The 13,761-nt window shown below is 33.7% G+C and overlaps 2 long non-coding RNA genes across 3 annotated transcripts; one reads left to right on the forward strand and one right to left on the reverse strand.

Moving 5' to 3' along the window:
- The first annotated feature begins 6 nt into the window (after positions 1 to 6).
- LOC110774908 (uncharacterized) lies at positions 7 to 5,020 on the forward strand. Of its 2 annotated transcripts, XR_002529611.2 has the most exons (5): positions 7 to 283; positions 1,894 to 1,987; positions 2,148 to 2,264; positions 2,846 to 2,991; positions 4,779 to 5,020. It is a non-coding gene; the product is annotated as an uncharacterized lncRNA (long non-coding RNA). The 2 variants fall into 2 exon arrangements; XR_008930194.1 differs by lacking the exon at positions 2,148 to 2,264.
- A 4,433-nt stretch (positions 5,021 to 9,453) lies between these two features.
- On the reverse strand, positions 9,454 to 13,282 carry LOC110774910 (uncharacterized). The gene is made up of 2 exons (XR_002529613.2): positions 12,561 to 13,282; positions 9,454 to 9,684 (listed from the first exon to the last, which is right to left on the reverse strand). It is a non-coding gene; the product is annotated as an uncharacterized lncRNA (long non-coding RNA).
- Positions 13,283 to 13,761: the final 479 nt, after the last annotated feature.

Genomic DNA, 13,761 nt, shown 5'->3' on the forward strand with positions numbered 1-13,761 from the left:
AACCTTTAACCTTTAGGAACTAAAAAAAGAAACCAACACTGCCTCTCCTCCCTGCTCTAACCCTGCAAACCATCTCCCTGTTCCCTCTCTCTCTTCCCCGCATCCACCGCAGGCCGCAACCACCAACGATCCGAGCAGTCGAGTTCGAGGAAGAGAAAGCTAGTCACCGACGTTGAAGATGGTCTTGTCGTTGACGCTCAATTCGACGACACTCCTCCCCACCTCCGCCAACTCGCCGCCGTCTCTCAGTCCGGCGACCTCCCTTCCCTCCGCCTCGCTCTCGGTACTAACTCTCTCTCTCTGTCTCCTCTTCTTCCTCTTATTTTCCCTCTTTCAGTTTCAATTATCTCTCTCTAGGGTTTATGTTCCAGCTTTTTAATCTTTTGTCCTGTATAAAATAATTTGAAAGCTTAATTTGTCAAGATTGTATTGATTCAAGGAGAATTTCTGAAATAGTAATCATATTTGTGCTGTTTCTCTTTTTTCAATTATATGCTTCATTTGGGTTTATTTGAGATTATCCGAGCTTTGCAGCATTTGCTAACTGGAATTGAGTTCATGTTTGTATTTGTTATTGACCTTTAAAGTTAGCTTAGTTGTGACACCTTGATTTCTAGCTAATTAACGCACAACTTTTCTACCATTAATATGTTTAATCATCTGTCCGTAGAAAAAAAAATTATGAAAATTTGAGAGTAGTCCAACAACATTTTAAGTAATTACATTTTAAGTTTCACTATGGGTTTTTCTTTTGTGTTGATTAGTTTTATAAGAATGGAGGCAGAATCTGTAGACTTGGAGTGGAAGAATCTCTCATGGTTTATCCTTTACTCAGGTTGTTGTGACTTAGAATGATCGCATTTTGTCGTGGCAGCTAACTGAAACTCCCTTAATGTGAATTCTTTCAGTTTAAAACTCCAGGCATACTTTTATTTGCACAACTATCTAATTGTACGTACTTTTTATCTAGTAGGTTTCTGCTGTTTTTGAACCATAGTTGTGTACATCAGAGTTTGTTATTGGATCCTATAACATCGTTCATAATCATATACCCGTACTTTTTCTTGCTGCAACCTTCTTTTTCCTCCTTCCTCATCATCATAGTTGGCAATCCTAATTTGGTATAAATGATGTCATTTATGTTAGTTAGTAGGTTTTATTTTCTTTGATACGGAGGCTGAATAACTTGCTTGTCTACTAACCTTATTGTGTTATGTCAATTGGAGTACAACATAAATCTCTTTGGGATAGTTAATCATGCTGGAAATGTTGGATTTTCAGCATTTCAACGCGATGATGTCAATTTTGCTTTTCAATGTAACATAACCAGGAAGACACTTTGTCACAATATTGATTTGGCTTTAGTGTAGTCAGAACTCAGAAGTTACCAGTTGTCTGCTACTCTGCTTTGGTAATAGTGACATCTTCTGGCATGTAATTTGATTGTTTTATTCAAATTGCTTCTCTCTCTGGTTTGACAATTTTGTATGATGCATGTTATTAGATTGTTTTAGTCATTTTTTTTTATTTCATAAATTATGTGGTCTTGTTCATGCACTATTTGTTAAATATGTTCTTTTAGTAACTTAATTGCATCAGATCAGATGCCATTTAGAAGTGAAATTCATGATTATTTTACCTTAATGGTAAAAATATTCCGTACATGCATTAACATGATACTGGAATGATTTTAGCATAATCCTTAGTTTCTTTGTCCACTTCTATTCCTTTCTTCCCTCTTTTGTGTCTATATATGAAAGTGATATGCAGATCTTATTGGAATTATTTTACCTTAATGGTAAAAATTGAAGAGTGTTGATTCTCTCTTTTGAATATAGTCAGTGGTGGATTCTCAAGACAAGATTTTGTCTCTTATGTTGATTTAATTTTCAGAGAGATCAATTTTGTCAATGACATGGTCGGCACACTTGCTGGCAATGGTACAAAGGGCTCTGATTACAAAGGAGGAAGAAGGGGAACGTCTCAGGTATGATTAGAGAAGGACATATAGTTTCCTCTATGCTCAATAGATAATATACTCTTACTTTATGCTACTAAAATCACTCTTAAGATTCTTGTTGTTTACAAGTTGTGATGTGATTTAAGCTCCTCAATTCTCCGTGGGATGTCTTTTTTGATCCTGTCAGAGAAAAGGTTTATATAGAAATAGCTGGCCAACATCAGATCTGGGAACACAATCTATCAGACGAAACCAACATAGCTTTTAGTGGTGATGGTTATGAAAGAAACTTGAATGGTTCAAGGTATGAGTATAGAGTGTGTAGACATTTGTGTCCTAGTTTAGTTGTAGTGAGCTGATAACACCGCATATGTCTTTTGATACTGTAATTTCTGTGTAACCTCAGTTTTCCCATACTCATAAATCTCATGAGAATAGACTACACAAGCTGCTTCTTCATCTCCCCCCCCCCCCCCCCCCCCCCCCCCGTTCGTCATGAAGCTTTCTTGTTCTGTAGTAGTCTCCATGTTGTTTAAGTAGAACTAAGATGTGTGCCTGTTTGACATCAATATTCTTCTTTTCCTGTTGGACTACTAGTCGATTGAGGGCAACATAATACACATGGATTATTTAATCTCCTTTCTTTATCTAGTTTCTTGATTTCGATCTTATTCTTTTAGCACTGAAGTGGTTATCTCTTTCATCCTTCATAGTTGCATGATATTTTTATTAGTCTCCCAATTCTCAGTGTTTCTCTTTATTTTAAGAGTGCAAGGGCATGAGAATTTTTCTTTCTTGTGCATCTTTGTATTGATCTAGACATTCATTTTAGTTTTGTTATGATGCTTCTGAGAGCTGTTTCTTATATATTTTCTTTCCATGTAGCCTGATGACCACATTATTTGCACAGTCATGTCAAACCGGCCTTTGGGTTAGGAAGGGGAGAGGGGATCATCTTATAAATGGTTGAAGTACACTAATGGTAAAGGACTGTTGTCAGGCTACTTGGAAAAAGACCTGGCTGTCAATAGGTAAGTGATGCCCCATGTCAGATTTGTTATCAGCTCAATGATACTTCGTAGTGACATACATTTTATTATCTTGTGATTTATAAGAGAAAAAAGTACGAACTCTGACTAAAATAGCCTTTTTCGCTCCCTACTCACTCAAGTGACATACATTTTATTACAATGATACTTCGTAGCTCACTGTATTAGAAATAGATTTTCACCCAAACCAGTAAAAACTTAGTATTCTGACTAAAATAGCCTTTTTCGCTCCCTACTCTCAACTAATGAACCAAAATAGGAATTCTAAACCCTTTCCATGTTTAATACGCTTAGTATTAGGTTGTCAACCCTTATTCTCATCCACGTTGGTCAATTTATTCACATTTAAGGCTAGTTTGATCGTATATGTCATATTTTGACTAAAATAGCCGTTTTCGCTCCCAACTCTCAACTAATGAACCAAAATAAGAATTCTAAACCCTTTTCATGTTTAATACACTTAGTATTAGGTTGCCAATCCTCATTCTAATCTACTTTGGTCAATTTATGCACATCCAAGGCTCGTTTTGGGCGTTATAGGACATATGTACCTATATCGAGCCAAATGAGTTTTAGATGTGCATAAATAACTTGGAATGAATCTTAGTAACCTCTAACTAAGAATATTAAGCATAAAAAAGGTTTAGAAAGTGTCCTTAGGTTCATTTGTTGATATTTGGGATCGAAAATGCCATTTTTGGCTAAATATGACCTATATCGGGCCAAATGAGCCTTAGATGTGCATAAAGAACTTGAAATAAATCTTAGTAACCTTTAAGGCTCTAACTTATCATATCAAACATAAAAAAGATTTAGAAAGTGTCCTTAGGTTCATTTGTTGATATTTGGGATCGAAAATGCCATTTTTGACCATAAATGACCTATATCGACCCAAATGAACCATAGGCGTGCATAACGAACTTGAAATGAGTCTTATAATCATATAACTAATCATATGAATCATGAAAAACGTTTAGAATATGGAAATAGGTTCGTTTGTTGGTAGTTGGGATCGAAAATGCCATTTTTGGCCATAAATGACCTATATCGACCCAAATGACCCTTAGGCGTGCCTAACGAACTTGAAATGAGTTTCATAAACATTTAACTAATCATATTAATCATTAAAAAGGTTTAAAATTTGAATATAAGTTCGTTTGTTGGTAGTTGGGATCGAAAATGCCATTTTTGGCCATAAATTACCTATATCGACCCAAATGACCCTTAGGCGTGCATAACGAACTTGAAATGAGTCTTATAATCATATAACTAATCATATGAATCATGAAAAACGTATAGAATATGGAAATAGGTTCGTTTGTTGGTAGTTGGGATCGAAAATGCCATTTTTGGCCATAAATGACCTATATCGACCCAAATGAACCATAGGCGTGCATAACGAACTTGAAATGAGTCTTATAATCATATAACTAATCATCTAAATCATGAAAAATGTTTAGAATGTGGATATATGTTCGTTTGTTGGTAGTTGGGATCGAAAATGCTATTTTTGGCCATAAATGACCTATATCGATCCAAATGACCAATAGCGTGCATAAAGAACTTGAAATTAGTCTTATAATCATCTGACTAATCTTATAAATCATGAAAAAGGGTTAGAATGTGGAAAGAGATTCGTTTGTTGGTAGTTGGGTTCAAAAATGTCATTTTTGGCCAATATAATTGTTTTCGCGACCAATATAATTTTTGTTTTCGCATATGAAACTTAATTTAATTTATTGGTTCGCATGTACGGTGTTCTTTTAAAGGTTTTCAAAATTCCAAGGGAGGGGCCCTTTACCAAAAAGGAGTTGGATGAAGTTCGAGACAAGTGGGTTACTTAATTACTTCAACGATTGTGAACTACCCTCAGTGTAATAAATAGAGAAGGCTTGTAGTTATTCGTGACTCTTACATTATTTTGTTATTTATCGATTTAATTAATTACATTTGAATAAATTCGGTAATATTATTGGAAATTTGAAATTTATATCATTTTTGAGAATGTCAAGCTGATGTTTGATGAAACAGAAATTATATTGCAAAATCAGAAATTATATTGCAGTTTTTTTTTTTTTTTTTAAAAAAAAAAACTTTAAAGTTGCCCTTGTTTGCAACAAGAGCAAGTTATATGCAGCTTATAAGGTGCCCTTGTTTGCAACAAGGGCAACTTATAAGTTTCACATAAGGTGCTCTTGTTTGCAACAAGGGCACCTTATAAGATTATAAGTTGCCCTTTTTAAGGGCAACTTTTGATAATTTTACAAAAGTGACCCTCCCATTGGTGGCACTTACGAAGGGCAACTTATAAGCCACTTTTAAGAGCAACTTATCAAGTTTTTTCCTCTAGTGATTAGACGATTAGTCAGTTGAATACGAGTCAATCAAAAAGTGCAAGGCTAATAAAATAATACAAATTCGTGAGTTTTATACTTTTATAACATTGTTAAGAATTAAGGAATATAACATTCTACATTTTATTACTCTAATAAGCTAATAACTGATGAATTGATCATCATAGTTAGTTTGAACTAAAAGTCCACATAATTATCCGGGTTATGGGTTGTAAACGATCCGGGTTGTAAACGGTCTGGGTTGAAACAATTCGGGTTGTATACAGTTCGTGTTGAAACAGTTTGGGTTGTGAATGGGTTTTTCCCAGGTTGAAACGGTTCGAGTTAAAATAATCGGGTCTTTAACGGTTCCTGGGTCCATTCGGGTAGAAACGGTTCGGGTTGACGCATGGCGGTTTGCTATCGGGTATCAGGTCTTAATCGGTTTAATATTTTCGATACGGTTCAGGTTCGAGTTGAATGTTATCAGATCGGTTAGTTTTCGAGTTCCAACTAACGGGTTATTAACAGTCCGGGTTCTTAACGATTCGGATTAACCCAAAGGGTTCAACGATTCGGGTTGAGATTTGACAGCCCTAGTTGTTTTAGGTCATTGTATCATTATCATAAAAACTTATGAGATCACATCTATACTTTCACATAAAATACAATTAGCCCGAAATTTTTATCTCTTTTAAATTTCACACAACCAATTTTTAGGGCTTGTTTGGTTGATATGGGAATTGAATTCCCATAGGAAGTTGTAATTCAAGGAAAATTAGTTCCCTTGTTAAATTCATGAGACTTTCTTAAAGTTGTTTGGTTGACAACTGGGAATTAGAAATTCCTATGAACTTTGATTAATCCGAGGGGACTAGGGTAATTTACTTCCCATGTTTTATAGGAACCCAAACTTCCCATGAATTTCAATTTCCTCCATTTTTAGAAAAATTTTCCCAAGTGCCTTCCTTTAGAAAAATCAATCTTCACAAAGTGCCTTCCTCATTAAAGTTAAGGTCTTGCAACGGTTGTTTCAAATATTACCTTCAATGTGAACATTTTAGATTTTATGTGCCTATAAGACCATGTGCATCTCCTTGACCTCCGGTCAACTGAAAAATAATTTATCTCTCATCTTTTCTTTTCTCCCACCTCATCTTCCACTCACTTGACATACCCCTTACTTAAATCCTTTATTTTTCTTCCGCAATCTTGACTCAAGGTCACTTATTTATTTTACCTATTTTACATATACTCCGTTTCAAATTATCTTTCCAACACAATTTCTTATTTTAACAAACTAATAAATTTGGAATTAAATTATAATTAATAAAATCAAAAAAATTTATTTATTACGTATTTGATATTATTATTTTTTTATTTAATTGAATAAATAAATATTGTCATTATTTAATAATTATTAATAAAAGTTATGGATAATAAAAAGGTTAATAATTTGCATACATACAAAATAAAAATTAAACAAGTAAACAAACTAATAAAGATTATTCTAAAAAAGCAAACTAAAAAGAAAACTAATAAAAATAAAAATAAAGCCTAATATTTAGTTGTCCAACAAGTCAAGTACGTATATGACATGAGTCAAGAAAGCTTAGCATTTGACATGCATACTCAGTCAACATTAAAAGAAAATGAGCATGTCAAGTGCAACTTAACAGACATATTATGTCAAGGTTGCACTTGTTCTAAGAGCATGTACAACCTTGACTTATGTTTGTTGTCAAGTGATATTTTACATCTCAAAGTATTTACAATGTTTACCTACCATGCTGGCAAGTTCAACTAAAATTTGACAAGGGTCACATATGTGCCCCTTCTGTCAATACCCGAAAGGCAAAAATGGAAGCATGCAAATATGTTTTTGATTAGCTTGAGCTGCACCTTTTATTATTCTTCCTTTTATTTTTTTTAATTAATCGCTATTTATGTTTAGTACAGAAATAATACAAAGTAATATTTGTTTATTGTAATTAGTAGCAATAATATGGACTAAATTAAAAAAAATTATTTCATTTATTTATTAATCTAATTTAATTTGTTAATTAATCTCATTTATTTATTGTAATTAGTAGTAATTAGGAGGAGAGGATTTGAGATGGTGTATTGTGTATATGTAAAAAGTAGGGGAAAGAGAGTCGTAACCTTGAGTCAAGATTGTAGAAGAAAAAAAGATATTTAAGTAAAAGGTATGTCAAGTTAGTGGAAAATGAGGTGGAAGAAGGAGAAGGATGAGAGAGAAATATTTTTTCATTTGACCGAAGGTCAAGGATGCACGTGGTCTAAGGGTGAGTCTCTTTGGATACTAAGTAAAATGTTTGACTTGTTTTAGACATGAAAAACCACTTCTCATCCACATAGGTCATGTTGTACATGTCCTTAAAACCTTGGAATTTTGTTAATAGTGTTTGGAATTACATGTTGTAAAAACCACTTCATCCGGTGTATGTTATTGATGGGTGTTAACGTTGGCTTGAGCGGATTACTCTACTGGAGTAGCTTTTTTATTTTTCCACGCTTGATGAATTTATATGTGGATTGTTGGGTTTTCGGATGCTTTGCTAATCTTCTAATACTTTATCTATTCTTGAGAAGGACAACACCTGTTGCGATTAAACTGAAATTAGAATAAACTTATATGGTTGATGAACAATGTTGTGTCGTGGACACCCACTGTCCTAATTGACGATACCGCGCTACCTCCCGGTGCAGTAGAAAAGAATGTGATCGCTCTCCAGTATTAGAGCAACGCCGACATTATGTGCACTCACAAAACTGGATGGAGCCATAACATATGCCCAAAACCGAGAGCAATTTGTGTGAGAGAAAATGAATGTGTGTTCGTTTTTCTGGAAAGTGTTTGAACAGTTTTTGTATATTGGAAATGAACCGAAATTCTGATTAAGTAATCAGAATTAAGGAGAGCAACAAACATAAACGGCTGGAACAATGAAGATTGTAACGGCAAAAAAACGGACAAAAATAATTAATCTTGTAACGGACGTCATTAAGGTTAATTAATCCAACGGTTACGTAATCAATACAGACTCCAGTAACAATGACTTAAACAAACAACCTAGTACCAAAAAGAATAGGTAAGGCCCACAAAACCCGCACCACGCCCGCGAACCGCATTCCCAAGAGCCCAAGTACCAAGGCCCATGGCCCATGGACCACATCCCGTGTATGTTATGTGTCCACCCATACTGAAGAAAATAATGCCCTTGGTCCAAGTTTGCATTTAATGCTAAATCTAATAAATGCGGTTCAATATTAATTAAGCAAGTTAATTATTCAGTGAGATCAAGTGATCTGAATGCCTAGCTAGAGGCCGCTTCAGTTCAAATGGAATTAATGTTATTAATATCACAACTTACTCTTGACTGAACCGTAGGGTCACACAAATAGTACGTGAAAAGATCAAGTATTTAGGTGAATATTATATTAAGTAAATACTCTAATTATGGATATTCGGAAATCACGGTTGTTGGTTTCAGTTGGAGCTAAACAAACTGTCAAAAGGCAAAGAAATAATATTTGCCGGAAATGAAGATATTACCGGAAACGGAAATATGGTTCATAACGGAAATACTAATATTAGCGAAGTTGAAGATATATCTGAAAACGGAAATATGGTTCATATCGGAAATATTATCAGAAATATTATCGGAAACGGAAATATTACCGGAATCGGAAATATTGTCGAAATCGGAAATATTGTCGAAATCGGAAATATTATGGACAACGTAAATATTGTTCAAATCGGAAATGAATTCCGGAATCGAAAAAACAAATCGGAAGCTCGACAGCGACAGCCTAATGCATAGGCCAACCCATCGCTCGACGAGCCAGCCCACAAATGCATCGCAACACGCCAGGCAGCAAGGTCCAGCGCACAGCAGTGCACGCCAAGCCACAAGGCCCAACGTACATGGCAACACGCCAGGCCCAACGCCCAGCACGCGCGCGTGCCTGGAGCTGGTAAACGCTATTTGGGCCAACACATAAAGCAAGCCTCAAGGCTTTGCTTGTGCACCAAGGTGGAAGACTGCTCTAGGGTTTTGGTTGTAACAACCTGCTCTCTATGAGCTGCTAATTAGAATAGCTTATTAAACATTAATCAAACTTAACTCTTAATCCACCAAGAACAAAACCAATCTCATCAACAATTCTCATAATTAACCTAAGAATACTCACAAATACAACTACTACAACCTTATTCAATTCATACAGTCCAGCTAGCACACCTCTTTCCCTTGGCCTGCTCACGATCCTTGGTTTAACTTTGGCATTTACTAAACCTGCAAAATCACTACATAAGAAACTGCCCCCACCAGGACAGGTTCAAAGAACAAAGTCAGGAAAACTGAGTACACACTGTCCAACCTGAAACTCATTTTGGTAGCTTAAAAACATGATATCGTGATTTATTTATTTGTAAGGTAAAATTGATTTGATACGATCAAAAATCATATTTCAAATCAAGCTCAGTAAACAATTTGCAAGAACTTAAATCATTTCACATAAAATCTTTAATCATAACTGTAGTATTCGTGATTGATTAAATAAATTAAGCAAAGGCTTCAGACTCATTAACTAGGTGTTCAAAAGATGTTCATAGTATAAGAAGTCTTCAAATCCACAATTCAACATAATCAAACCTTAACACATACTGGAAAAGTATCCATCATAGATTCACAATTCGTCTCTCATGATTTTAATGACGAACATAAGCTAAGTACAAACACATCTCGAACGTAATAGCCACTAATGATTCTCCATGCTGAATATCTCATACCAATACACATATATAATCTCTCAAAGACATTGGAACTTCGATTCGTATCGATCTTGATAATTTATTTTTGAAATTGTATCATAAGACTAGTATAAACTTTTCAAAAGAGTTACTATAAGTTATTGATACTCCAAAACTATAATTTTCCCAAAAATACTTCTTACAAATGATAAATAACGTATCAAAATCACACTTCGAATTTTGCAAACAATATATGTTTGATATTTCAAAACACATAAATATACTTATTCTTTCACAACATTTGCCTATTCCAGCAAATTCAAACATGTTTGTCTTTAAAACTTATAAACTAACTAGGGGAAGAGAACACGAATAGAGACGGGTTGAAGAACCACTGCCTCCAAACTTTTAGGGGTCATCACCCACCTTTTCACACATGCTTGCAAGACTTTTAGGACATGTCCCCACACAGATGTACATATGTACATTTACACAAATGCACAAATGTGCATTTACACAGAGCACACACAAATACACAAGTGTTGTTCATGGCCGTTGTTAACGGCTTCTTCCCCACTAAAACACATTTGAAAACTCATTTAACAAATTTAAGAAATATAATTCTTCAAAGGCTTGTATCACAAACCAAATCACATCTGAATTAACACAATTAAACACAATTGAAAATATTGTCACAATGATACTTATTCTATTTGACAGATCCATTCAAAAGATTTGCTTAAAGATCATAATAGCTTATCCAAAGATTTTCACAAACTCTGTATACATAAATCTTGAAAACAAGATAACCTAAGCACCTATATGTTATTCGGTTTGCTTGAAAGCACTCACATATAGTTAAAATCCAAGATATAGCCGAAATCCTTAAGCTTGTCAGGAATTATACTCACGAATACAAAGTAGTAAACTCAATATTAATATATTCATATATTCTTGGTCCCAAAACGCAAATATTAAGTTTGTAGCACAAAGATCATCATTTCAAATTACTCCAACCTTTAGTCACAATAGTATAATAAACTCAAACCCTTATTATACTACTACGTATGAAACATTCATAACTCCAAGTATAATAACCCAAAATATTCCTTATCTAACTCCAGTTGCATATAGGTTATACCCAAGTTAGCTTAATAGCTCAATTAAGACTAGTCAACTTAATTTTCTCTTGATCGTACGTGGTTACATACCCAACACTGTATTTTAGATCTTAAAAATAATTCTCATTAAGAATAAAGTATAAAATGATGTGTAAATACACAATCTAATCGTATCAAAAAATATATATCATTTATATTATTTTATCTTAGTCAAAGAATAATCTTAAACTTTTAAATTCAAACATACTCTTTACAGAAACCGTATAAAGATCTCAAATGAAATAATTTAATAAACATTGAGTTTCAAAACTCGATAAAGGATAACTTGGTAAATATAGGCCATAAATCATAATTCGGAAAATTAAAATACATTATATATTGAGTAGCACAAAACTGGAGTTTTATAGAAGATCAATGAGTTTATTTTTATGGTTACCCAATTCTTAAAACTTATTTCAAAAAGCCATCCACGTTGTAACCAATCCTTATCATCATATTCGAGTTAGAATTATACAATAACTAATATGTTAGTAAAACTACCGTTTAGTGACAATGTTAACTATAACATAAAGAAAATATTTATCTTATAGATCTTATTATAAAATTATATCGCTCAAATAATAGTACAAGAAAAACAAAAGAATATAGAGGAATATATCTATCGCTTATGATTCAACCGATAGTCCCTGCTAAACCTTATTAATACCAACATAGGTTAATATTTATGAGTCACACTCATAGTTCCCTAATCATGTACTCCGTACCTTATTTCATAATTTGTCATATCTATAGCTTGATTACCCATAATGATATTCAACTGTAATTTCCGAAATGCACTAAATATAATGAAGCTAACATAAGCCGACATAGAGTATGGTATTCCGATTACATTACAACCCATATCATTCTTAACAAATATATGTATCTTTATAAATCTCACATGGGTCACATCCTCCAACTATGTAACCAAACCTTAATAAATCTCGCTACCAAATCTTCACAAGTCTCACAATCGAATTGGCACAAGTTTCATTTTCAAATGTATCAAAATGTCTCACGAACAAAATTTCAAGTCTCAAAAATTGAGCTTTCACAATCCTCATGTTTAAACCAATTGAGATATATATAGATTAAAAACACAAATATTAAATTATTGAAATTCTATAAATGTTCATATTCACATCTTATATAGGATTTCCAAATCACAATATTATAAGTAAAACTTAAATCGAAATTCATATTGTTAAACGTAAATCACATTCTTAAAATAAAGATAACACAAGCTATAAATTTTCATCAAAGTGGATGGACAATGTGTACCTTAAATAACTCCATTAATACCACTACTCCAAGAACTCACAATCCTTGATTTCCATAACGGATGCTTGAATTCCAAAATGATTCTCCAACATTCTTCACACTTCCATTTGAGAAGAAGGGAACAAGAGTAAATTGAAGAAACAGAGGAAGAAAAACAGCAATGGCAACTTAGCAGTAGGGGCATAGAGACCAACAACAACAACCTCATCTGCTGCAGTACAAAGAACACGCAGCAACAACAACAACAACAACGATGCAGCAGTACCGCGGAACTCTCAGGGTTCTAATTCCTTGCACACAACTCCGAATTGAGTGATTCTTGAGCCTAAATTGGATATCTGGAAGAGAGCTACAAAATTCCTGAAGACATAATTGGCTAAAAATGTCTTTATAATGAAGATAAATGTACGAAATAGAGGCTGGTGCTGAAAGAAACAACTGCAGCAGCAGCGACAAGCGAAGGGCGTATCTCCTAGGATACAGCTCCAAACTGAGTGATTTTTGCGCCTAAATTCATCTAATCAAAGAGATCTACAACTTTTGTTTAGAAACTAGGAGCGAAAAATGAGCACAAGGTCTTCAAAATATCACGAATAGAAGCTAGTGCTGATATAGAGACTAAAGAGGAAAAAAAAAATACCATAGGCATTATCCTTTGATAGCTTTTAATCCATTCATAAGAATTAGCTAATTAGACACAAAAATCACAAAGATGGGGTTGATTATTTGAGAGGTTGACAAGTTGACAACAATCAATTTGATGGAAGCTCCATCACTTGACACGGATGCAAGAGAGAAACAAAAAAAATTGACTAATCTCCAAGGGTAAAGTAGTAATTTAAGCAAAAATTAGATTTAGTAAATACATGTACCAAATTACCTTTAATATTACTAAGAAATCATTATCTCAAAACTTAATTTTTTCTAACATTTAAAAATACAATTTTAAGATAAATAAATTAAGCTAATAAACAAAATTAACAATTAATTAAAAGCTGCTTAAAAATTTTGGGCTATTATATTGGCAGTGTTGGGAATTTTTCCAAAACTGCCTAATTCGTTCTAGGGTTTTGGCTCCTAGGGTCTTTCCTATTTCCTATAAATACATGGCCTATGGACATGAATTAAAACACATAATTCAATACATTTCGTCTATCACCTAAAAGTGAGATCCCGAAATCATAAACCTTATTTTATATCC

The sequence above is a fragment of the Spinacia oleracea genome, chromosome 3 (assembly GCF_020520425.1).
Source record: "Spinacia oleracea cultivar Varoflay chromosome 3, BTI_SOV_V1, whole genome shotgun sequence".
Taxonomy (NCBI): Eukaryota; Viridiplantae; Streptophyta; class Magnoliopsida; order Caryophyllales; family Amaranthaceae; genus Spinacia; species Spinacia oleracea.